Source organism: Chelonoidis abingdonii, chromosome 8 (genome assembly GCF_003597395.2).
Source record: "Chelonoidis abingdonii isolate Lonesome George chromosome 8, CheloAbing_2.0, whole genome shotgun sequence".
NCBI classification, from domain to species: Eukaryota; Metazoa; Chordata; order Testudines; family Testudinidae; genus Chelonoidis; species Chelonoidis abingdonii.
In genome coordinates, this window is record NC_133776.1 from 95,849,928 (window position 1) to 95,865,615 (window position 15,688).

General features: G+C 40.7%; 1 protein-coding gene across 2 annotated transcripts in view; it reads right to left on the reverse strand.

Annotated features, from left to right (window-relative positions):
• AFF2 (ALF transcription elongation factor 2) overlaps nt 1-15,688 on the reverse strand; it is a 401,898-nt gene that overhangs the window by 36,082 nt on the left and 350,128 nt on the right. The gene's annotated exons all lie outside the window — the stretch shown is intronic.

Below are 15,688 nucleotides of genomic sequence, written 5' to 3' on the forward strand. Positions count from 1 at the left end.
CATAAGATTTTATGTCTGTTCAACTGATCTATACTGCAACTGATTGATTTTAAATTTGGTGAAGCTGACAAAGCAAAATGCTTGAAAACTGACACAATTTGCTAGTACTCCTTCATGGATATCCAATACTTCACCTTAATATATCAGATGATGTGTGAATCCCATACAGACACATCTTTGCAAGCCTAGGAGTTTTCTGTGAGCGATAACCCTTATTTTACCCTCTCTTAGCTTTCTAGTCTCCTTTTTTCCATGGACTCTAGCCATGTATGGAAGTGCTCTCCCTGACCCCAACCAAACCAGGTTAGTGTAGGTGAGTACACGAGGAACCCTGACAAGAAAGATGCAGTAACCAACGCACTTGGACTGGGTGAGGTCCATAAAAATTCTTTGTCTGATTCCATTCCACTACAGTCGGAGGAAATGTTGCCCTGACTTCAGTGGCAGCCATATCTACCCCTTAATTCTTCCCTCTTTCTAACCTACTTTCTCTTTCCACCTATGTACTTAGCTGTTTGTACATCCAATATGTCACCCCATGGCTGGGAAGGTAATTATCTCTTTAAGCATTGCAATGCCCCACCCCTCTCACCACTAGTGGGAGTGGAAAAGTCTGCTCACAACATGCCCTCCCAACCTTAAAGAGATTCCTTTTCTAATCTAAACATTAATGATTACCTCTCAAGTGAACTATGCAGATGAAAAGGGCCCTTCTTGGACAGGAAAGAAAAGCATTCCAAATGAAGTTGTAACTTGCAAGTTTCAAGCATGCTAGTAACATGGCTAATTTAATGATGCATGTAATAAATGAACATGTATGTGCACCACTGCCCTCTGTTGGATGAAATCAGAACTGTCCAGATTTGCATTACAGTTCCTTTTTTAATAGCTAGTGCAGATTCTCCTTTGGATCTAGAGATAGAGATTGATGCTTTGTGGAACCGAAGGGTCTAATCATCTATCCCTGACATAGCCATTAAGGCTTGAGTAGCCACAGTTTCCAGTATAGCAGCAACCATCAAATTCCTAAGTGATCATGAACTTATCACAATATTAACAAACTGTTTCTTACTTGTCATGACCCAGGTATGAGCACCAAACTTTACTCACTTTGGCCCTTATTTGGGAAAGCATCGCTAGTCAGGAAAAGTGCTTATTCCTATTGAAGTCAAGGTGACTTAAGCCCATGCTTATAGTTAAGAACACGCTAAAAGTACTTTGCTGAACTGAGGCCTAAGAATGGAGGTTCCAAAAATGCAGGATGAAAGTCTGATCAGGTACCCGCCCTGCCATTTTAATAGTTTTGTTATATTTACAAATGTGTCTGGTGTCCACTGACAAAACATCTGGGTGCTTTGTGGTTCATTATCAAACAAACTATCCACTTGGGTAGCGACAGATCCCTAACTTTAGTTGCTCATTAAATGCACAAAAATATTTTTAAAAACCCAAATAAAAATCCACCCAAACCAAACCCAACCCAGGAAATTTCACTCCAATAAATTAATAGTAGATCCGGTGAAAAAAAAAATAAAATCACAAGAACATTTTTACCCATCAGAAAAAAATAATGGGTTAACCAACATCAAAATTTTAGGAATATGGTGATTTTGATCATTTTTAATGACTTTTTTGGGCATTACTGAATTTGAAAATGAAATTAGACACTTTGTGCTTCATTTCAATTTTTGCAAACTCCAAAATTCCAATTTTCCTTTTCAGTTTTGGGATTTTGTTTTGGGGAGGGGGACTTCCCTCTTGTGACAAAGATTAATTTTTCAATTTTTTCCCCTGCTTTCTAACTAGTAAAATACAGAAAACAGTAACAAAGTGTTGGAATATGAGGAAAAACCTGCTTTCCAACTACAAAAAGGGGGAAACAGTAAAAATGGGTGACAACTAGGTTTTTCCCACCATATCACACTTTCTACCTTTCCCCCTGCTTTCCAGTGGAAATGAGGTAAGAAAAGGGAGAGAAAAAGGGACAAATCCATGAAAATCTCAAAAACGAATTGGAAAACCAAAATTTTTCAGTCTCCAAAAATAAAAATAAACCACAAAATGTTGACACGTCCATGTGATAATAAATACTTCCATCTGAAAATGTCAAAATGTTTTGGATTGACATTTCTGAATTGAAAATTTTTGGAACTTTTTGTTTTGTGAAAAGTTTCAGTATTTCAACTTTTCATCCCCATTCAGGATGGAAACAAATGTTGAAACCTCACAATTTTCTGACCTGCTGGTATGAGTGGCCAGCTATATTTATGAGGAAATATGGAAGCTTTATGTGGTGCTCTTAGGGTTCCCAAATATGGTTCTGACTGAATGACATAGAGCAAATGAAATAAAATAATAATAATACCTTGCTTTCATCTAGTGTTTTTCCTCTGTAGAGATCAAAGTGCATTACCAAGGAGATAAGCACCATTATCCCCATTTTACAGATGGGGAAACTGAGGCATAGGGCGTTGACATGACTTGTCCAAGGTCAATCAGCTGGCCAATGGCCAAATCAGAATTATAGTCTATGTCTTCCGAGTCTCAGGCCTGTGCTCTACACCTTAGAAATGCTCTGTTGATGGCAGTGGAAAGTTCACTCTACATTATATCTGATATAATGGATAAAAACTCCTACAATGGATCAAAATGGGAGAGGCTGGTCTCTCAGTAGCAGGATCTCAGATTATTCAGGCCTTTAAACGTAACCTATACTGTGAAGTGTATTTGGAAGTGAATAGATACTGTAGCCAGTACATGCACATCTAAGACATGTACGTGAGGTCTGTAACTGTGACAAGGAACTCAAAGAGCAAGAACAAAACCATGGAAATAGATGTCAGACCCAACCTGGCCTTATTTTCTTTCTTGTTGCACACCGTTCCCAGAGAAGATCTCATGGGTGAAACGTTACTGAATAATTTAGCTGGGCAAGTTTGCAGAAGGGACCGGACAGACTCAAAATAATGTTTTTCTTACAAAACAACAATGAGGTCATATTTGTCTTTAATATAGGCTAATCAGATTATGCCTTGGCTACATCAGGCTGTTTGATGCTGCAGACATCATTACCAAACCAGATTTTTTTAAAGTAAACGTATTCACTTTTCATCATGTAGTTTGCGTTTAAGAGTAAACTTATGCACACAATCAGATAAGACCTGAAATGCCTCTCCTAACATCTCACAAAGCTAAAGATAAAGAACATCTTGCATATAGCTCTATGCACAATCAACTTCTAATAATGCTGTTCAGCAGAAGAGAAGAAGGTATACAGATCTTCCACACACAAGTGAATGGGGGGGAAAACCCCTCATTTCCAAGGGCGAGATGAGTTTAATGGAAAGATTATAGTTCCTTTTAAAAAAAATAAAAATAAAAATCTGCCTTTCAGTGAAAAAATATTGGTTAGTTTGATCTCTCCCTGAGGCCACTTTTGGCTCTAAGCCTAGAAAGTGGTTTTCTATAAAGATTCTGGGGCTGATCCTGAAAACATTTACTCAAGGGAGTAGGGCTTACTTGAGTGGGACTGACTCACATGAGTATGGACTGAACAAACTGAGGTTTGCATCTGTAAGAGAAATGCAAAGCAAGCTTTGCTGTGTTGTTAGGTTCCAGCCTCAGAATGCCAGCCCGGATGAGGTTTGAAACTGATTTAAAGCATTTTATCAACAGGAAGCAAGCCCTCAGAGTGACTAGAGGAAGCAGAAAGCTTTGGTATTTGGGCCGCTGAGTTGTTATTTTCCAGTAGATGCTGAGTGTTCCCTCTGTCTCTGAATATTTACAAACTACATTTCTGTCTCATTGGAACAACAACAACAAAAAAATGCTGCTGCTGCACAAAAGAATGAAACACGGTCTGGGCAAAGCACGTGCAACTAAAAGACAGTCAATTACTATTGCTTGTGATTGTAGGCCCCAGGGACCTGCTATGCAGACAGAGAGTGAGAGACAGTCCTTGCCCCAAAGAGTTTTCAATGTGACCAGAAAAAGCAAATACTGGAAGTATCATACATCTCTGGCCTTGGAACTGAACCCTGCTCTCTGAAGACCCAGTTGAGTGCCTCTCAAGTTAGCAGGACAATGTGCTTGGTCCTATTTTTCAGTTTATTCTTCCTTTCCACATGATCCTATCCTAGGGGGAGGCAATCTATGGCACACGTGCCAAAGGGGGCACTCGAGCTGATTTTCAGTGGCACTCACACTGCCCGGGTCCTGGCCACCGGTCAGGGGGCTCTGCATTTTAATTTAATTTTAAATGAAGTTTCTTAAACATTTTAAAAACCTTATTTACTTTACATACAACAATAGTTCAGTTATATGCTATAGACCTATAGAAAGAGGCCTTCTAAAAATGTTAAAATGTATTACTAGCACGCAAAATCCTACATTAGAGTGAATAAATGAAGACTCGGCACAGCACTTGCGAAAGGTCGCTGACCCCTGTCCTATCCCAATACTCTGCACTCTAGCTGCACCTTGCAGGGAAGCAGATTGTGAACTGCTTGCACCATGATAAGTGACTGCAGAAGTGGGTTTACTGTGAAGAAACAGACACATCGGGCACAGTGCTGATAAGAGGCTCTTTATGACAGCAGAGGCAGAGCTATAGGTATATGCTCCTAGTCATTGCTACTTACACATTGCAGGCCTGATTCCCTACCTATTCATTCGCTCCAGCTCTAAGTGAGACTAATGCCATTGGAGTTACACCCACAGTGTAGCTGACAGCAGGCCCAACCTCTCTGACGCCATCTTCTGGCACAGACCATCACGGACACATCTGTGGTTGCCTACCAGAGCAGCTGGCAAGCATAGGGTGTACACAGGTGGTCAATGGATGAAGCACACAGACAGGGACTCTGGAATCAGGTAGGAGGGAAACTGATCTTTGTTGTTGGCCTCCAGCAGCTTTCATCCATTCCTCCCCCGCCAGCCCCATGATCTAGTTTTCTCTTTGTTGGTGCATGTGGGGAAACTCCCTGCCACAAATTTTTACAGCGTATGAGTGTATGACACCTCATGTGTAACTTGATACTCAGCATTGTGGCGGTGAGCACAAAGTACCTGATAGAAAAGGCCCTATGGAGCAAACCAGGCACCAGCATCTAGAAGTGGGTTACTGGACCAGTTGATCTCAAGGGTCTAAGGCAGAGAGTTGCTGAACCTGTCTTGAATGGAAGTTGCAGCTATGCAGCTATCTTAAGACCAGGCCTTAAAATCCACAGCTGCGGTTTCAATCCTGGTGCTACGGCAAAGTAATCCAAAACACCAACATTATTTCTCTGCAATTGGTGCTATAGGTGATCTGCTTAAATTTTTAAATTCCCACTTCCACTTCATCTGTGCTCAAAAGTCACCAATTCATTTTCCAAACACCTATTGAAGCAGAGTTATCATGTGCACAGCTTACTATTCTGCATGGAAAATGTGCAATTCAAGCATTCTTTTTTCACCAAGACTGTTCTTATATTATTTTCAACACATCATTTACTCTAATATTTTAATAAATGGCTTTCAAGACTAAACCTGGTAGTTACAACAAGATAATGTCTGATTCTAAAAATCATTAACCTCTAATATGTGAAATAATCAACTCTATAGTGTGTTAATATATTTATCTTTTAAAAAAGCAATTGTGTAACTTCACACTACTGCACTGAAACTCCTCAAATGACAAAAATGAGCAACAATGTCTAAGACATCTGCCTACATTTTTCACCTATCACACTTAGCTGCATTAACTCCTGTGAAGAGAATTTAGCTAAGGGTATGTCTATACTACCCGCCAGATCGGCAGGCAGTGATCAATCCAGCAGGGGATCGATTAATCGCGTCTAGTCTAGTTGGGATAAATCGACTCCCAAGCGCTCTCCCTTCGACTCCTGTACTCTAGCGCTGCGAAAGGCACAGGCAGAGTCGACGGGGGAGCAGCGGCAGGTGACTCACCGCGGTGAAGACACCACGGTAAGTTGATCTAAATATGTCAACTTCAGCTATGTTATTTACATAGCTGAAGTTGCGTAACTTAGATTGCTCCCCACCTCAGTGTAGACCACAGCTAATTGACTAGAGATTCTACAATGGGTTTCTTCACCAAAAGTATTTTTTTTAGGAATCCCAGAGGAGTGATAAACTGACCACTTGTTCAGTCATACCCTGTGAAATCAAATGTAAATATCTGAAAAAACAGATTGCTGCTGGAAGTGGGAAAATGTATATGGGACTTGACTAGGGAGTCAATGGTACATCAATGCCAGCAATGCATTTTCACAAGGAGCATTGGTCTTGGAAGCGACCTAACTGTTGGCAAAGTTGAACCAAAAGAATTAGTAAAAGCAGCAAAGGTGCATCTGATGAAGTGGGTATTCATCCACGAAAGCTCATGCTCCAGTACGTCTGTTAGTCTATAAGGTGCCACAGGACTCTTTGCTGCTTTTACAGATCCAGACTAACACGGCTACCCCTCTGACAAAAGAATTAGGATAGATGTTTGTATAGAAAAGAAGACTGTAGATGTGAGAGAAAGGCTGGTCTTATGGTTTAAGGCCCTGGACTGGAATCAGAGAATCTCCCCTCAGTTCCCGCTCCAAAAATGGGGATTATAATACTTCTCCTACCCTTTGTCTGACTTTGTCTAGTTAGACCAGTGGTGGGTAACCTGCGGCCCATGGGACATGCCGGCTGCCGCTTCCCACAGCTCCCATTGGCTGGGAACGGCAAACCTTGACCACTGAGAGCTGCAGGTGGCTGTGCAAATGTAAACAAATTGTCTGGCGGCCCACCAGCGGATTACCCTGTTTTCGGGTCACGTGCGGATCATGGGCCACAGGTTGCCTACCACTGATCTAAACCATAAGCTCTTGGGGGCAAGAACAACCTCTTGCTATGTTTATGGGCCCCAATCCTGGTTGAGGCCTTTGGACACTATCATAATACAGTAATAATGGGCCAGATTATGATCCCCTTACTCATAGTGAGGACTGCCATAACTCTTTAAGCACTTCCCATTTACCCTACTTCATTCTAGTGGGAGTGATTGAGGAGTAAACCACTAACCAGGGTAAGAGTTTCAGAATCTTCACCCAAAAAGTCTATCTGTAGAGAACAATCGCACAAATCTCACAGATGTTACTTGTGTGGCTGAATTCTGTGCAAATGTTTAAGAAAAAGTTTCCTTGGATATGCCAGTAGATAATACTGAGACACCTTGCTGATTAATATTTAGTGTCAGAATTTAATACTGTAACTGTTCCATAATGAAGTTTTATTTTATTTCTATTCCTGCCCCATTATCAGAAAGTAATACGCTTTTTTAATTTGAAAGGGAGCTGTCATGATTTTTACAATGAATTGCTCATGTCTATACCTCCAAACTTATATATGGCAGCCATGAGATTTTTTTTTTAAAGGACGGATCACTCTGAATGATTTGTTCACTGCCTTCTCATTGGTTAGTATTAAATTATTTACTGCCTAGCTGGCTGGACTCAAATCTAAACTTTCAAAGATCAGGCTGACACAGGATTTGAAACCTGTTTCAAGCCCCTTTTAAAGTATTAATCAGTACCTAGCCTCAGTGAAATGAAATAAGGTGTCGAAATTGTTGCTTTAGCTAACATTAGTGCATAAGAAGACATCATTTATGACACCTCTGTCAAGCCAAAAAACATGAAGAAGGAAGGCATCTATAATATGCTATTCAGGATGTGGCAGCTGATCTGCCTGGATCAATCCTGAACACTGTAATGCAAATATGAGTTCTGATTTATTTTGAGGAGGAAGATAATTTACAATATGTGGAGTGTAAAAAGTCACACTCTCATTTTATTGTGTTCAAAAGCAACTGTTTTAATCAAAGACTGTTTATAACAAGGCTGATAGAGTTACTGAAACAAAATTTTTTTATTCATATACATAAGGATCTTTTGTACTTTCAGCTTTTAAGACCATAAAAAAGATAGTAAAGATGAAAGAAGTAAAAAGAATGACAGAACTAACTCCTGTGAGCCACAATCTATGTCAAAGCAGAACTAAAGTGATTGACAGATTGCATTAGTAATGAATAGAGCAGGGAAAAGCTGCCAAGAATCCATAACAAGGTTAAGCCTTCCAATAAAGAATTACATTAGCCACAAATCCTAGGTGGAACTGTGTGTACACATTTGCAATGTGACTTTAACCACAGTACTGCTCCTACTGCCAACTCTTACCTAGACCTTACTGCTAGTTTTAGTTTTGGTCTGTGATGAGTTCTGGCTTTTAATCATACCTATATGAAAAGTATAGATACAACACATCAAATTACCTGGGAAAATACAAACAAATAAAGAAGAAAGTGAATTCTAATATCACAGTCCTAATGGCAACCATAAAAGAGTTTTGAACTATTGCAATCAGAACCGCTCCCCCCTCTCCTTCCAGACTGTTCTTACACATACTTGACATATATAAGGGAATTCTGCATCCCATATCCTTGCTTTGTGCATGCAACTCCCACTAACCTCAGGGCTGGGAAGCTATTTTGAAGGCGTGATATGATCCTGAGAATATAATACCATATAGTCTTCTTAATATGCAAAATCCTTGAATTCACGTGTCAATGGATATTATTTGTTAGATGCCCCAAAGTGCTACTGTTTCGTTGGGATTTAGCAAAGCAAGAATGCTGTCACACCATGACACATTAACGTCAAATGGGACGATTTTATTATATAAATATCAACACACAAATTTCCACTACATCAAACTGGATGTATATATTGATACATAGATCTAATTTCTCTTCCTCAGTGTTTGCTGTGGATCTTCTATGTAAATCAACAGGTATATATTCTAATTCATACACAATAATTCATAATTTAAAGTGAATATAGAGAGTCAGCAGGGGTTTAATGCGGCTTGCTGGTGGATTCTCTGCAGCTTGAGGTCTTCAAACCACAATTTTGAGGATTTCAATAACTCAGTCATGGGTTAGGGGTTGTTATAAAAGTGGATGGGTAGGGTTCTGTGGCCTGCCTTGTGCAGGAGGTCAGACTAGATGATCATATTGGTCCCTTCTGACCTATGAGTCTATGAGTCACTTATTATACCAAAGAATCCAAGCATGTTTGTGAGAAAATACACCTCTACCCTGATATAACGTGACCCGATATAACATGAATTTGGATATAACGCGGTAAAGCAGAGCTCCGGGGGTGCGGGACTGCGCACTCTGGTGGATCAAAACAAGTTTGATATAACGCGGTTTCACCTATAATATGGTAAGATTTTTTGGCTCCCAAAGACAGTGTTAGAAGTGTACCTTCATTTCCCCTTTTGGGGTAGACACATAATGGCAAACCTTAATTCTACTTCGGTCGCATATTGCCTGAACTTGGGTGCATAAGACTGAAAATCAGCTAAATTGTCCATGCATGCATGTATAGGAACAGCTTTGGATTTCATATGATGCATTTTAATACAGTTAAATATATTTGGGATTGGAACTGAGCTTCTAGGACTCAGTGTTAACAGAACTGGGGCCAAGTGTCTATTCTGCCTTAGTGCCAAGGAAATACTAATGGAATAATTCTGTATTTATTGACTGCACTGTGGATTATGATTTTCAATCACTTTAGGAAGGCAAAAATCCAAAATATACAGTGACAACTATGGAGACAATATGTAGAGCTGGTCAACATTTTTGACTGAAAAATATTCCCATTGGAAAATACGTTTTCAACAAAATTTTCCTTAGAAACAGCAATTTTGATTAAATAAACACCCAAACCCTGTTTGAATCAACTTTTTGAAACAAACCAAAACCTTTTGTTTTGATTTGCCTTGAAAAATGGTTTAATTTCAGTTTTCCATTTTCAGTTTTTGAATTTGTAGGGATTTTTCCCCTCTGAATTCTCTCTTTTTTGTTTTCCCGAAGGCAGGAAAAGGTTAAAAAAAGTGTGCAAAAATGGGGGGAAAATACTTTTCACACCTACAAGCAGAGTGTGTGAGAAAGTTGGATGATTTGGCAATGGAATGTACACTATAGAATGCTTCCAATATTTAAACCATTTTTAAAATCAGAAATTGTATAAAGCTAGAGAGTGAGGTGCTGATTTCTGCACTGCCTTACACCACATATGGTCACTCACACTACATAGATTCTCTGTGCTTTGCAGTGGCCTCTTTGTACTGTTCTGGTGGCACATAACTTCAGAAGCCTACTGCAGATTTACTCGCCATAGGGAATCTCTGGGTGGCATACAGCCAATGTAGCCATTCCTATGCCGTAGGGGATATGTCAGCCCCTTGCAGGTTGTTGCAGCTGTCACTGTTTAGAAAACCCCTGAGACTGCTATAAGCTCTGCAGTGACCAAAATGGACCCTTGCTATTATCAGGATGGGGAAAGGGGGAGACCGTTGTAAACCTGGCCACAAAGATGGATTGAGCCCTTAGCAAAGTTGGTGTAAAACACTACCACCATCAGAATCTTCCACACACTTGTAACAGTGGTAGAGTTCTAAACCCATTATGCACAGAGGTAAATGACTATACAAGGTGCTAGGCAGTGGAGGATCAGAGGCTGAATGCAACTGTACAGTGTTGCTAGCAATTGTATATTAAAGGAATTAAGGCATAAATAATGCCACACTTCCCTCAATGTGACATTATTATTATGCTGCCTTTGTGGGGAAACGTGGTCTTGTGGTTATGCATCGGCTGCGGACTTAAAATCTTGGGTTCAATTCCTGGTTCTCCTACAGACTTCCTGTGTGACCTCGGGCAAAATATTTCTGCTCTGTTCTTCAGTTCTCCTTTGTGAAATGGGGAGAACAGGCCTCTCTTTGTTCATAGGCGACTTACGTGGTGAGAGTAAATACATTTATGATTGTCAAGAACATATATATTATTGATAACAGGGGCCACAGAAGTACAAAGAAATGAATGAAAACACATTAGACCTTAACTTCGCTGGTACTGCTCTTAATTATACATAAGAAGTCACCAATAGCAATACTGAGCAATCATTCTGAAATACTGTTTTCTTTTTTGAAAAAGAAAACAGTATTTCTATGCAAATCATGAATTTGTCGGATACATTCAGACCTCTTTTCAGATGCAGGGACACACACTATACTTCAGGACATGTGAATTAAGTCTCTCAACAAGGAGAAATCTGTCTTGTGAAATATTAATTTAAGCAAATGTTGAAACAAAGGAGTTCTCCTGACAAATTAAAACTGGAGTGAAAAAATAAATTTTCTCTATATTTCATATTAACCTTTAATCAGTCTGAAATCTGTTTTTTGCCTAATATGAGCTACTTTTATGGCTGATTATTTTTTTTTCATTTGCGTAATAAATCACTTGATTGATAAAAAAAAAGTATTCAAGCTATTTTGAATTAAAGATCATCTTGAAGGACGTGACACTAAAAACAGAGCTAAATCTTTTGGCTGCATCCACTGCTAATTATGACATCCATACACATTATGAACAAAAGGATGTTCCCGCCAATGATAAATAGACCTGAATATCCTTCCCAACATTCACTATAAATCACAAAAGACTATTAATAAGCAGTCAGAAAAAATGACAGTTACTACAAGAATCTGCTCCCATACTTTGCCTAATACTATCAGTGTCATGTTTAAATCTGACATCTTAAATCTTCTACATGAAAACCCTTTAAGTCAAAAGGCTCAGCTATTTTAAACAGAATTTTCTAAGTCTGTTATTTTGAATGACAGCAAAGGAAATACAGGATCTTTAATCCTGTAACCTTATCTGACTGAAAATCTTGCCTACCAGCTAATATTTGCCATTCCCATCAACACCAAATTAATGGCCAGATCTTGCAAGATAAAGAGTGGCCATCCCCACTGAAAGGTGATGAGCACCCTCATGTGCCACTGATATCACTGGGAGTTGAGGATGCCCAACTTGTGTGACTGAGCCCTGAAGGTAAAACAATACAACTAAAAGGATCACATTCCCATAGGCACACTGGGAACTGACTTGAACCCAATCCCACCTCACCTTTCATTTAAGAGGCAAAGACTAATTGTGGTTGCCAGGAGTAAAACAGTCTTAACACAGGAGGCCTTATAAAAGTGTTACTGTAATACACGGTACTAACCACGACACTGTGTGCATTTTTAATCCAGACTGAAAGAAACCGGAATGCCAGTCCTCTGGTATGAAAAAAAACAGAGCTAGTTAAAATCTGCCCAGAAAAGAACAGAAAGCAAACATGCAAATTCCCCAAGGAGCCAATCAGGAGACAGAGAAAGTCCATTGCTCTGTAAATCTGACGACAGAGTCGGGTTTTGACATTAGGATGTTGACAGACTTCAAAAATATACAGTGCCCAATGAGTTCATATAAAACAAAATACCTGGATCAGCCTATGGGTTAGCTCATTTATATTTGCATTGACCCTGGTCATTACAACCACTGGTTAATCTGTTTTCCTTCTGAATTCTGACATTCTTTCCCCACAAGTGAATGCATCTAAATCACTCATGTATTTATTCTTCAGACTAATGAGTGGCTATTGCATCAATAATGAAAGTTCGAATGCATGGAGGGGGGCAAACCCTGCAGAGACCTAGACCACCGGAGGAGATGGAAGAAAATAAGCAAGGGAATGCTCTCTCAAACTTCTTATTGTTTTTAACGTGATAACCATGCCTTTAGTAAGGGGCAAATGTGCTTTTCACACATCTGCCAAGGCAGCTTCAATCTTTGATACTCCAGCGTAGCACGGTGGTTAACTGCCTGTTATCTGAGACTTGGGGGTTCTCTGGCTTGTTAATAACGAAAGCCAGAGATGGTGTATGGCTCAGCCAGCAAGAGAAATTGGGAAAAAGTAAACAATTATTTATTTATGTTCTGTATTAATGTATAGATTGTCCTTCTCACAATCTGAACTGTATTGCAGATGTCACAGAGAATGAAACAAAATTAGCCCAAGCTTAGGTTCAATGCTCAAAATCTGGCCAAAGAAAACCAAAGCTTCCAAAAAATGGAAGGCAGAGCAAAACAATCAAAGGTGGGCTAACCTGAATAGAACAGTCAGGCACCAAGCTGCTATGACAACCCGAGGGGAATTCTGATGGAAGGAGATCCGGAGATTTGGTCTCAAAACTAAGAAGTCTCTGCCCTAGATGTCAGACCTCAATTGTTTTGCAGGGTGTAAGCAGACTGGGGGAAGACAGGACACAGGGGCATGTACATGCACCCACACACCAACAAGATTACTCTGTGTATCACAAGGACTTGTTCTGCACAGTTTTGAAGCTCTCTAACGGTTATTGAGGATCTGAGAAGCAATACATGGTTCTTCATACCCTTGGAACAAGTTATCATGACCTTGTACATCCAGTCTGTTATTTCCTTCTTTATTTTTAAAAATGAAACAATCGTCAGATGATATTGCCCATATAAATGAGTCACTCAAAAGAAGCTGAGAGAAAATGTGAGGCTCACAGCCTTCGTTTGGTGTAGCAAAAAGAAATGTTTGCAGAGTGCTATTCATCGCATACATTTTCCCAGGCTGAAGTGCAATGTTTGTAGGAATCAGTTGGCATAGAAAGTGATTCCTTGTACCAGCATACTGGCAAGGGGAGTTTCACATGGCAGCGTTCTGGAACTGAAAGTTTTACATGATAGTTTTGAAGGTGAAAGGAGTTTTTTTTTTTTAAAACCTGGAATTGCAAATCAGGATTTATCATGTAGATTACAAGTATCAGAGGGGTAGCCGTGTTAGTCTGGATCTGTAAAAGCAGCAGAGAATCCTGTGGCACCTTATAGACTAACAGACGTTTTGGAGCGTGAGCTTTCGTGTTTCGTGGGTGAATACCCAACTTCGTCAGACGCAGGTAGTGGAAATTTCCGACAGTTACCAGCCAGGCAGGTATATATATGCTAGCAAGCAAGCTAGAGATAACGAGGTTAGTTCAAATCAGGGAGGGCCGTGAGGCCCTGTTTCTAGCAGTAGAGGTGTTGAAAACCAAGGAGGAGAAACTGTTTCTGTAATTGGCAAGCCATCACAGTCTTTGTTTAGTCCAGAGCTGATAGTGTCAAATTTGCAATGAACTGAAGCTCAGCAGTTTCTCTTTGAAGTCTGGTCCTGAAGTTTTTTGCTGCAGGATAGCCACCTTAAAGGTCTGCTACAGTGTGGCCAGGGAGGTTGAAGTGCTCTCCTACAGGTTTTATGTATATTGCCATTCCTGATATCTGATTTGTGTCCATTTATCCTTTTCCGTAGTGACTGTCCAGTTTGGCCGATGTACATAGCAGAGGGGCATTGCTGGATATGATGGCGTATATTACATTGGTGGACGTGCAGGTGAATGAACCAGTGATGGTATGGCTGATCTGGTTAGGTCTATGATGGTGTCGCTGGTGTAGATATGTGGCAGAGTTGGCATCGAGGTTTGTTGCATGGATTGGTTCCTGAGCTAGAGTTACTATGGTACGGTGTGCAGTTGCTGGTGAGAATACGTTTCAGGTTGGCAGGTTGTCTGTGGGCAAGGATTGGCCTGCACCCAAGATCCGTGAAAGTGTGGATCATTGTCCAGGATGGGTTGTAGATCCCTGATGATGCGTTGGCAGGGTTTTAGCTGGGGGCTGTAAGTGATGGCCAGTGGAGTCCTGTTGGTTTCTTTCTTGGGGTTTGTCTTGCAGTAGGAGGCTTCTGGGTACACGTCTGGCTCTGTTGATCTGTTTCCTAATTTCCTCGTGCGGGTATTGTAGTTTTGAGAATGCTTGGTGGAGATTTTGTAGGTGTTGGTCTCTGTCTGAGGGGTTGAGCAGATGCGGTTGTACCTCAGTGCTTGGCTGTAGACAATGGATCGTGTGATGTGCCGGGATGGAAGCTGGAGCATGAAGGTAGCGTAGCGGTTGGTAGGTTTTTTGATATAGAGTGGTGTTAATGTGACCATCACTTATTTGCACCGTGGTGTCTAGAAAGTGGATCTCCTGTGTAGATTGGTCCAGGCTGAGGTTGATGGTGGGTGGAAGTTGTTGAAATCGTGGTGGAATTTTCTCTAGAGTCTCCTTCCCATGGGTCCAGATGATGAAGATGTCATCAATGTAGCGTAGGTAGAGAAGGGGCGTGAGTAGACGAGAGCTGAGGAAGCGTTGTTTCCAGGTCAGCCATAAAAATATTGGCGTATTGTGGGGCATGCGGGTGCCCATAGCAGTGCCACTGGATCTGGAGGTTATATATTTGTCATCAAACTTGAAATAGTGTGTGTGAGTATAAAGGCACAGAGCTCAGCAGCCAGTTGTGCTGTGGCATCATCAGGGATACTGTTCCTAACAGCTTGTATTCCATCTGTGTGTGGGGATGTTTGTGTAGAGAGCCTCTACATCCATGGTGGCTAGGATGGTGTTTTCTGGGAGGTGACCAATGCGTTGTAGTTTCCTCAGGAAATCAGTGGTGTCACGGAGATAGCTGGGAGTGCTGGTGGCATAGGGTCTGAGTAGAGAGTCCACATATCAGACAGTCCCTCAGTGAGAGTACCAATGCCCGAGATGATGGGCGTCCAGGATTTCCGGGTTGTGGATCTTGGGTAGTAGATAGAATAACCCTGGTCGGGGCTTAAGGGGTATGCTGATTTGTTCTGGGTGTTAGTGTAGGAGAGTGTCCTGAGTAGATGGTCCAGTTCTTAGTGTATTCCTCAGTGGGATCTGAGG